The sequence below is a fragment of the Saccoglossus kowalevskii genome, chromosome 3 (genome assembly GCF_978046115.1).
Source record: "Saccoglossus kowalevskii chromosome 3, keSacKowa6.1, whole genome shotgun sequence".
Taxonomy (NCBI): Eukaryota; Metazoa; Hemichordata; class Enteropneusta; family Harrimaniidae; genus Saccoglossus; species Saccoglossus kowalevskii.
The window spans coordinates 10575740-10588684 of NC_140643.1; positions in this window are offsets into that span (position 1 = coordinate 10575740).

Sequence of the window (12945 nt, forward strand, 5' to 3'; positions counted from 1 at the left end):
TTGAATGAACAGACGAATGAATGAACTAATCAATCAATCAAATCAATCATTGAATGAACGAAAGAACTAACGAATGAATGAACAAACGAACGAACGAATGAATGAATGAATGAATGAATGAATGAATGAACTAGTCTTTATATTCTTTTGATGGAGTCAATACATTGAATATACAAAGTGTCATGACAACTGCTGCGATAAATATGTTTCATTTTATTTCTCAACACCGTAGATTGTGTATCTGGCTCATTTTATTCCTATCTTTACAATTAGCGTTGGCTTCCTCTCTCTTCTGCGCTATTGCATATGCAATATGATTGGTCTATTCATGTGTCTCTGCGTTTTTCTGCATATATCGTTATGGCGCATCCTGGATTTATTCAACAAGATGGTCGTTGCCATGGTGAAGATAGTATTGAGGATATAATGCACGTAGCAGTCATAGGATTGCCAGTCGACGGATATTTATGTTTACGGCCCGTCGGTACCATCAAACAACACAGTGTATTGATTTTTAAAGTTAAAAATGATGTAGCTTTTCCATTACTTTTACGTATTCCGCTTTTTGATGGAGGAGACGAATAACACACAACCTGACCTCATTAAGACCGCGCATAGCTGGCGATACGAGGCACACTTCCCAGGATCCGATAGGCAAATATACCAGTTTTTATATAAAAACTATTTTGTTTTGTAGTCTTTTATTTAGTTGTGAGTAATGTAGCTACTTTATATTGAGAGGACTTTGGATGAAGGTGTCGAGAAGCGCATGTCATCTTTATTTCAATCGTCAATATGAATTGATGACGTCAGATAAAGGGTACAGTTGCAGAAATTTTGGAGCTTCCAGTCAATCATAATCTGCTTACCTAAAATACTTCATGCATATAACATACATATGAAGTGGAATATATTATAAAACAAGAAAAGTTTGAATGATTTGTTAGGCTATAGTTCATTGCAAGAATTCATAAACATGACATAATCTTCCGCAATGGATCATTGATTTATTTTAGTGAAATTAATTCAAAAAGTATCTATTATTTGATCAATGTTGGTACTGCTTGCTTACAGGATATTGTATACAAATTTATTTATTGTATTTTAAAAAAATCTCAAATTATTGTCAAAATTCAAATCAAACTACTGAGAATTATTAACTTACACGTAGTAGTGGGGTTTTAGTCAATATCTCAAATGCGAAACAGCTCAAAGTTCTACCACTCGTCTTTTTTGTGCCAAGGGTGGCGATGGCGACATTTGAAACTAACAACTACTCAACCGAATTTAAGACCACAATATATAGAATGGAGATATGAGTCATGTAGTTGTGATCATTTATTTTTTTAAATTATTCCATTTTTGATTATTTCGTTTTTGTTGAGGTAATTAGCTTCAACATGTTTTGCCAGTGATATCAATTATACCCTTTTATTACAGTTAATTTTAGTTTCTCTGAAAAATGTTACTTTTCACTTATTTACATTACTGCTACTATTTAAATTACCGGTCTATGTCTCATCTCCATGGCAACCAACAAACCCACTCTGTGTGACGCCCACTACGTGTACATTTCGTAATCATCACACACACGTGACTATGGACAATTGAACGTGTTTACACATTGGATTTATACTTTTTACAAATCTATGTGAGATTTTAAATAACAAACAAACAAACATATTTTGCACTTACCTGCAGGATAATTGTAATTGTTTTAGTTTATTCACAGGTGCAAACCCTAGCACGGATACGTTTACTACTATTCATATTATTAGTTAAAATCCGTCAACATTATGGAATGAAAACATATAACTTGTTATAATATTCACTTTCAACAAAGCTTCATGGATGTAATTTGAAACCAATGAAATCAAATAATATAACATATTTTTTCTCAACTCAAAGGCGTTTTACATACACAATCGAGTGTATGGCATATCCTCATAGATGGTGGACCGTGCATAGTGTGTAAGCTTAATATTCAAAGTTTTTTCTTCTTCAGATTTTCGATAAATATTGTTGCAAAAACGCTAAAACGACTCCACTAGGGTTAAAATTAACAAACTAGTCATGGAACTTATCAGTTCAACAATATTAAAGTGAAACCACTCCTAAACGTTTTGCTTTGAGAACATTCTTATAGCTTTCTTGGTGGGAATTGAGATTAGTATGTGATGGTAGGAATATGCGTGAATTGCAGGAAAAAGTTTACGATTAGTTCGGATTCGTGCTTGTTTTAAATTACTGCAGATTTAGTCACGTGTTTAATAACTATCATTCTTCCATCGAACTCGTCGTTTTCATGTCACATGCTCGTATTTGCATATCCAGATGCGGAGATTCCCAGCATGCATTTCACCTCTGTTTAATTACATGAAACAAATTTATGTTTCCCCATCGAAGTTTATGAAAATTAGCATAGGCAAACATGTTTTACTATTTTTTCTTCTTTTTACTGTTAACGACTTGTACACCTATCTCGTTCCCCATTTCAAACCGCGTCGATTAAAATATAGTGATTTGTGTATTCAGCACACCCCAAACCGCGTCGACTAACCCTTGCCATGTAGCCCAGTCAAATGTAACCCCAAGGTGGCAATTCGTTTTTTTTTAAATAAGTAATATGGACAAGAAAATGTATTTTTTATATTGTTGTATGCTACTGAATGTAGATGAACTGAATACATTGGAAAGTAATTTATCATGGGGATAACACTGTTCTTTTCGATGAAACAATGACATTTTGCAAGTTTTTTTTTTATTTCATGTGAAGTGTTTCGGGGTCGACCAAAAATACGTCACGGTCTGTTCATCAGAACATACTTGTATCACACGTTGACAGTTGACTGCCAGACCTAACACTCAACTGATTTCCATGATCGTGATTTTTCCCGTTGGTGATATATGTGATATGAAATATGATATTAGTGCCTTATTGTGTACAGTTCCGTTTAGACGTATTTTTGTTGGTTTCTGTATTCTTCATTATCTCGTCAAGATGAAAGCCATGGCACACGATTAAGAGATATCGACTGAGTGTACTTAATAAATACAAACCGTATTGCTGTATCGAGCTGGTAAAACCGATTGTTGAAGAGGTGTTATTTCAATTTTTGTTTTGTTTTGGTTCTTTGAAATACTATTTCTGCATACCCGAGTATGTATGTTCTCGAATGTGAATGATAAATTGATATACACGTATGTATGAGAAACAACGTGTTCCAGTAATCACTGTAATATACACATCAAGGGGCAGGTAAGAATTTGATGAATCCACTGGGTATAAACCACCTGATTTTAGTAGTTTCGTGTTGTTAGCGGATAGATTCAGTTACGTCATCTGTGTCACACCTTTTCCGATTTGCAATAGTATACTCGTTCGTGAGAACAAACATCGGTACAGGCTCTGAATGTGCAGGTCGAATGAGTAGCGACCGACAGTAGAGTCAAGACAAATTAGTGACTTGAAATTACAATACCCCTCCATTCTCCCCAAGTTCACTAGTCAGTTAATTAATTGGTTCGATTGTGTCGGAAGTCGCGGGATCGTCTCATTAGGCTACAGTATGGATTATACCGTAATTTTTAAACGAATTAATATTTCTGTTGTAGGAAATAAGAATTCTATCTTCAAGTTATTGGATACAGACATGCCAATCCCACCATATTCAACGCAAAGATCGAATCAGCGTTAGTTGTATTTCGTTATTAGTTTGTTTTTTAATCGTGTCAATTTCATTTGCTTATTAGTCTACAATAGTACCACTTTCCTTAATGACAGTGAAACCTGACAAGCCCTGTGCGTCTCATCGGACTCGCGTTTGTGTTTACTAGCTACACAGAGTTTAAACTTTCAAACTAATGAGCAAACGTCGAACACTGATTGCTTTCTCCGTTCGTGCTTCACGATCTGTCCAACGAGACGGTTTTAGCCGCGTTCAATATGCCGTCCGACTATATCAAATGTTGTCAAGTGTTTACTTTACTCTCCACAGCGTTCGACGGGGAAACATGTGGGACATGGCAGATATATAGTCTCAATTTATTAAGCAGACTGCGTTGTTCGTCTCGCACAGCACTCAAACCGTAACCTGAATACAATATTGCAAGTAGCGAACACAGCCAAAATAATATCTTTTGAGTTACAGTATAAAGCTTTGTGATTGCTCCAATTTACGCCCAATTCATTGCAAGTCGCTCCGTTTCCCGCTACTTTTATTTGTTAGTCAATTGTTGGCAATTTCTTAGCAGACACACAAGAGGCGCACAGTGCTCAGACAAAGACATTAGGCTGACGTGGACAAGACCAGCAGGACCCCGACTAACTAGCCTACATAATAGAATTCTTATTCGGATGAAATACAACAATTTCTCGGCATGGTCTACGAGGGATCATTACCCACTAACGAGACGAAAAATGCAACGCGTTTCATCCTGACGAAGGAAGCGAAACTAGCCTAACGACGGACAGCTCGCTGTGCTCCGTAAGCCCCCGGTGGTATCAATAAGACCCGACTCGAGTAGCGTTCCTAGTTACAGGCATTCATACCGAGTCGTAACAAAAACACAAAACAAATGTTCTTTCATGATTGTATACCTTATATATATCTAGATACGACACAACTGGCTTAATTAGGCACTTCTCTCTAACTATCGACCGATTACCTAGCAGGAGTTCGCAACATTCTCGAGCGTACTCGCTAGAATGACTCCGTCAATTGACGCATTCAGAGCTGTGGGTACGGGTACAATAACTATGGTTGATTGACCAATGCAAGTATGCATTGCTTAATTTACAAGAAAATTGCGGTTGAACGGATTTTTTTTTTCTGACACGAGGGCGCCTTGTGTGGACTGAATACTAACCCACACTGCGTCAAAATACAGTTGTTAGGAGCTGCGTGGTCACGAGTTAAGTCTGAAAAGACAATAACCTGTCTTGGTAGGATAAGTTACTTTTTTGTTTATATTTGATAACAACACGATCGCGTAGACATGACTGTATATGGATATTCAACACACTCAAGGCCTGGTCTATCCACTAAATAATGCAAATTGTGCCAATAAGACAAAGACAGACTTAAACAAACAATAAATCAAATCACGATATTTGTTAACAATTTAACCTTTTCCCAGCCGGATCCGTCAGATGAGGGCAGGGCAACACATATATATGTGCTATTATTAGACACCAATGTAACGGGCATGTCTACTTCAAAATGCTTACAATGATTGACCCACTTCCAAGCAATTGTATAATTATAGGGGGGGGTGAACAAAAAAGACTTTGGTTCTCTCTTCCGTTAAACGATACGCCTTGCTATAAGAATAATATGAGAAAGTATTTGATATATAGCCGTCAAATTTCGCTCCTAAAGTCATGGCCATCGTCTCTATTAATTAGGTTGAACAATCCCAAACAATTAATACTTACTTGGTTTGTTTGTTTTTTTCGGATGTCACCACACTTGCCGAGTAGTCGCGTGTCACCGTTTAGTTGCCTTTACTTGGGACTCAGGGCTAAGGGACACATTAACACTCTTATTGGTGTATGTACTAGCTCAGCTATTAATTGAATTATCTCGCCTCATATATATAAAGCCATGTAAGTCTTATAAGTGAATTAAAAAAAATCTATCAGAATACAGCTGGACTTACTACTGTACGAAAGGTGTCCGCTCATATCGGGCTACTGACGCATATATCACCATGGAAACATGATATATTATAATCCTACCCCAGTGGAAACGGTGACGCGTGCCAAACAAACCGTGCGCGCCTTCCATATGCTGCACGAATGCGTGCTTGGCATCGAGGCTTCAATGCCTATATATCTATTGTTAATATCACTTTGATACACATGTAATGCGAATGTAAGCTTCAATCGTGGCGACCAATTGCTTGTCGACATTATCCCTGCTTGCCTCCGTAATTCCACTCGTTCTTTACACACAATAACAGCAGGTGAAAGGTCAACATTGTAATTACTTTTTGATAGTAACAACAACGTGCTAGAAAAGCAAGATATATTTCCCTAAATAAAACGACATAATTATGTTTTCATCGAAGCAGTTAGTTCATTGCAATACGTGCTTCGAATAAAAACACTCACAGATGCAACCAGTTCGACCAGGCCCGTTTCGAATTCATGTAAAACCTAGGATAAAGGAATACATTAGTCTTGGTTGTCAATGTGATTATCGAATTCAAGCTTAGATTTGCCAGTGACAAACATAATTAAACAATACGTAGTTAATTTAGGAGAATGTTCCACAACGGCTGGTTAGTTAAAACGCCGAAATTAACGAGTTATTGGCTTTTAGTTTAACTTCTACCGTGACGGAGAACTGTTTCAATAAATGGTTCAATGTTTAAACTTGTCAACTAGCAAAATGACCTACTCCATATTATAATCCAGCGCAGACAAATCACACGGATTGATTCAAAATAAGATGACATTAGTGTTATTAAACAAAACATAAGTCATACATCGATAAACAGCTTAAGTATATGTTATTGTACGCACAGCTAGGGGGCCGTGATGGAACTAATCGTGATGATCTATGTGGGCCTAATCCTACTTAGCAGATCATGTTTAATTGCTACCAAATATGTAACTGCAATCTGATTACCAAACCAAATGGCTTTTTAATTATTACTGATGGCGTCCTAGCCAAGAAATCGAATTAGTTTCTTTTTGGGTTTGTCTAAAAGCTAGTTTCAAGTTAATTCAATCGCTCCCCCCGGGATTTAATATAAGATTAGAATTTACTCTATGTGGGTAACACTATTGGTACAGCCAAGTCCAGCACAATATGAGCAATTACACGGGCTCACCTAACTGGTGTTTTACTTCCTACCAATGGAAACAAAACAATACTTACAAACTAGTACAGCCTTCTTCCTGTTAATTTCTGCTTATGTTATATATAATAATGGTTTTTTTTAGCCAAGTGGCGGTCATCATTTCGTTACCATGGCATTGTAAGTTCATAGTTATGGTGGCATAACTGTATCCGCATTATCCCATGCTGCATTGTAAATCAAAAAACAATTAAAACATATGGTGAATAAATACAGCATGTAATTATTGATGACAATAAATAAATAAATAATGATGACAATAAATAAATAAATAAATAAATAAATAAATAAATAAATAAATAAATAAATAAATAAATAAATAAATAAATAAATAAAGAAATAAATAAATAAATAAATAAATAATTCAATCAATCAATAAATTAATCAATCCAAAAACAAATAAATACTATGCTCGTTTTCTCTACGTGTGCATATTATTCGCCAGAAAGACGCATTAAACAGAAGTCAGCAAGGTTCTACCTACCAACTGTTATGACATTATTCCTCCAATGCGAGATGACGTATAGAGTCGCCAATAATACAATACACCTATTCAATTTACATTCAGGACAGTTTGGGTGAATTATAATTATAATCTCGCTATTGAGAACTAATGTTAGGTTCCCACAGCCTGTTCAATCTCTGTCAACTGTGTCTGTCATGGGATTGGATGACCCACGTGACACATGCGTGCTATTTAAAAATGAAGCATTTCACCATGTCTAACAAGGCTAACACAATCTTTTCCTTATGCTGTAATATGAATTAAAGTTCTAATATAGGACTACTGAATGCATCATCCTCTAATATAGGACCACAGACCAGAACATCCTCTGATATAGGACCACTGAAAATAACATCCTCTGATATAGAACCACTGAACATAGCATCCTCCCCAGATACAGGACCACTGAACATAGCATCCTCTGATATAGGACCACTGAACATAGCATCCTCTGATATATGGCCACTGAACATAGCATCCCCTGATATATGGCCAATGAACATAGCATCCCCTGATATAGAATCACTGAACATAGCATCCCCTGATATATGGCCACTGAACATAGCATCCCCTGATATATGGCCAATGAACATAGCATCCCCTGATATAGGGCCACTGAACATAGCATCCGCTGATATAGGGCCAATGAACATAGCATCCGCTGATATGGGGCCAATGAACATAGCATCAACTGATATAGGACCACTGAACATATCATCCCCTGATATAGAATCACTGAACATAGCATCCCCTGATATATGGTCACTGAACATAGCATCCCCTGATATAGGACCACTGAACATAGCATCCCCTGATATAGGGCCAATGAACATAGCATCCCCTGATATAGGACCACTGAAAATAGCATCCTCTGATATAGGACCACTGAACATAGCATCCTCTGATATATGGCCACTGAACATAGCATCCCCTGATATATGGCCAATGAACATAGCATCCCCTGATATAGAATCACTGAACATAGCATCCCCTGATATATGGCCACTGAACATAGCATCCCCTGATATATGGCCACTGAACATAGCATCCCCTGATATAGGGCCACTGAACATAGCATCCGCTGATATAGGGCCAATGAACATAGCATCCGCTGATATGGGGCCAATGAACATAGCATCAACTGATATAGGACCACTGAACATATCATCCCCTGATATAGAATCACTGAACATAGCATCCCCTGATATATGGCCACTGAACATAGCATCCCCTGATATATGGCCAATGAACATAGCATCCGCTGATATAGGACCACTGAACATAGCATCCTCGGATATAGAACCACTGAACATAGCATCCCCTGATATAGAACCACTGAACATAGCATCCCCTGATATAGGACCACTGAACATAGCATCCTCTGATATAGAACCACTGAACATAGCATCCTCTGATATAGGACCACTGAAAATAACATTCGCTGATATAGGACCACTGAACATAGCATCCTCTGATATAGAACCACTGAACATAGCATCCTCTGATATAGGGCCAATGAACATAGCATCCTCTGACATAGGACCACTGAACATAGCATCCTCTGATATAGAACCACTGAACATAGCATCCTCTGATATAGAACCACTGAACATAACATCCCCTGATATAGGGCCAATGAACATAGCATCCCCTGATATGGGGCCAATGAACATAACATCCCCTGATATAAAACCATTGAACATAGCATCCCCTGATATAGAACCACTGAACATAGCATCCCCTGATATAGAACCACTGAACATAGCATCCCCAGATATAGAACCACTGAACATAGCATCCCGTAACATAGAACCACTGAACATAGCATCCCCTGATATAGGGCCAATGAACATAGCATCCCCTGATATAGGGCCACTGAACATAGCATCCCCTGATATAGAACCACTGAACATAGGGCCAATGAACATAGCATCCCCTGATATAGGGTCAATGAACATATCATCCCCTTATATAGGACCACTGAACATATCATCCTCTGATATAGAACCACTGAACATAGCATCCTCTGATATAGAACCACTGAACATAGCATCCCCTGATATAGGGACAATGGACATAGCATCCGCTGATATAGGACCGCTGAACATAGCATCCTCTGATATAGAACCACTGAATATAGCATCCTCTGATATAGAACCACTGAACTTAGCATCCCCTGATATAGGGCCAATGAACATAACATCCTCTGACAAATGACCACTGAACATAGCATCCTCTGATATAGAACCACTGAACATAGCATCCTCTGATATAGAACCACTGAACTTAGCATCCCCTGATATAGGGCCAGTGAACATTGCATCCTCTGACATAGGACCACTGAACATAGCATCCTCTGATATAGAACCACTGAACATAGCATCCTCTGATATAGAACCACTGAACTTATCATCCCCTGATATAGGGCCAATGAACATAACATCCTCTGACATAGGACCACTGAACATAGCATCCTCTGATATAGAACCACTGAACATAGCATCCTCTGATATAGAACCACTGAACTTAGCATCCCCTGATATAGGGCCAATGAACATAGCATCCCCTGATATAGGACCACTGAACATAGCATCCAATGATATAGGGCCACTGAACATAGCATCCTCTGATATAGGGCCAATGAACATAGCATCCCCTGATATAGGACCACTGAACATAGCATCCTCTGATATAGGACCACTGAACATAGCATCCTCTGATATATGGCCACTGAACATAGCATCCCCTGATATATGGCCAATGAACATAGCATCCCCTGATATATGGCCAATGAACATAGCATCCCCTGATATAGAATCACTGAACATAGCATCCCCTGATATATGGCCACTGAACATAGCATCCCCTGATATATGGCCACTGAACATAGCATCCCCTGATATAGGGCCACTGAACATAGCATCCGCTGATATAGGGCCAATGAACATAGCATCCGCTGATATGGGGCCAATGAACATAGCATCAACTGATATAGGACCACTGAACATATCATCCCCTGATACAGAATCACTGAACATAACATCCCCTGATATATGGCCACTGAACATAGCATCCCCTGATATATGGCCAATGAACATAGCATCCCCTGATATAGGACCACTGAACATAGCATCCCCTGATATAAGGGCCACTGAACATAGCATCCTCTGATATAGGGCCAATGAACATAGCATCCCCTGATATAGGACCACTGAACATATCATCCTCTGATATAGAACCATTGAACATAGCATCCTCTGATATAGAACCACTGAACATAGCATCGCCTGATATCGGGCCAATGAACATAGCATCCGCTGATATAGGACCACTGAACATAGCATCCTCGGATATAGAACCACTGAACATAGCATCCCCTGATATAGAACCACTGAACATAGCATCCCCTGATATAGGACCACTGAACATAGCATTCTCTGATATAGAACCACTGAACATAGCATCCCCTGATATAGGACCACTGAAAATAACATTCGCTGATATAGGACCACTGAACATAGCATCCTCTGATATAGAACCACTGAACATAGCATCCTCTGTTATAGAACCACTGAACATAGCATCCCCTGATATAGGGCCAATGAACATAGCATCCTCTGACATAGGACCACTGAACATAGCATCCTCTGATATAGAACCACTGAACATAGCATCCTCTGATATAGAACCACTGAACTTAGCATCCCCTGATATAGGGCCAGTGAACATAACATCCTCTGACATAGGACCACTGAACATAGCATCCTCTGATATAGAACCACTGAACATAGCATCCTCTGATATAGAACCACTGAACATAGCATCCCCTGATATAGGGCCAATGAACATAGCATCCCTGACATAGAACCACTGAACATAGCATTCCCTGATATAGAACCACTGAACATAGCATCCCGTGATATAGAACCACTGAACATAGCATCCCCTGCTATAGGGCCAATGAACATAACATCCCCTGATATAGGGCCACTGAACATAGCATCCCCTGATATAGAACCACTGTACATAGGGCCAATAAACATAGCATCCCCTGATATAGGGTCAATGAACATATCATCCCCTGATATAGAACCACTGAACATAGCATGCTCTGATATTTGGGCGACTGAACATAGCTTCCCCTGATATAGGGCCACTGAACTTAGCAGCCTCTGATATAGGGCCAATGAACATAGCATCCCCTGATATAGAACCACTGAACATAGGGCCAATGAACATAGCATCCCCTGATATAGGGTCAATGAACATAGCATCCCCTGATATAGAACCACTGAAATTAGCATCCCTTGATATAGGGCCAATGAACATAGCATCCCCTGATATAGGACCACTGAACATAGCATCCCCTGATATAGGGCCAATGAACATAGCATCCCCTGATATAGAACCACTGAACATAGCATCCCCTGATATATGGCCAATGAACATAGTAAACACTGATATATGGCCACTGAACATAGCATCCCCTGATATATGGCCAATGAACATAGCATCCCCTGATATAGGACCACTGAACATAGCATCCCCTGATATAGGGCCACTGAACATAGCATCCTCTGATATAGGGCCAATGAACATAGCATCCCCTGATATAGGACCACTGAACATAGCATCCCCTGATATAGGGTCACTGAACATAGCATCCTCTGATATAGGGCCAATGAACATAGCATCCCCTGATATAGGACCACTGAACATATCATCCTCTGATATAGAACCATTGAACATAGCATCCTCTGATATAGAACCACTGAACATAGCATCCCCTGATATAGGGCCAATGAACATAGCATCCGCTGATATAGGACCACTGAACATAGCATCCTCGGATATAGAACCACTGAACATAGCATCCCCTGATATAGAACCACTGAACATAGCATCCCCTGATATAGGACGACTGAACATAGCATCCTCTGATATAGAACCACTGAACATAGCATTATCTGATATAGGACCACTGAAAATAACATCCGCTGATATAGGACCACTGAACATAGCATCCTCTGATATAGAACCACTGAACATAGCATCCTCTGTTATAGAACCACTGAACATAGCATCCCCTGATATAGGGCCAATGAACATAGCATCCTCTGACATAGGACCACTGAACATAGCATCCTCTGATATAGAACCACTGAACATAGCATCCTCTGTTATAGAACCACTGAACATAGCATCCCCTGATATAGGGCCAATGAACATAGCATCCTCTGACATAGGACCACTGAACATAGCATCCTCTGATATAGAACCACTGAACATAGCATCCTCTGATATAGAACCACTGAACTTAGCATCCCCTGATATAGGGCCAGTGAACATAACATCCTCTGACATAGGACCACTGAACATAGCATCCTCTGATATAGAACCACTGAACATAGCATCCTCTGATATAGAACCACTGAACATAGCATCCCCTGATATAGGGCCAATGAACATAGCATCCCTGACATAGAACCACTGAACATAGCATTCCCTGATATAGAACCACTGTACATAGGGCCAATAAACATAGCATCCCCTGATATAGGGTCAATGAACAT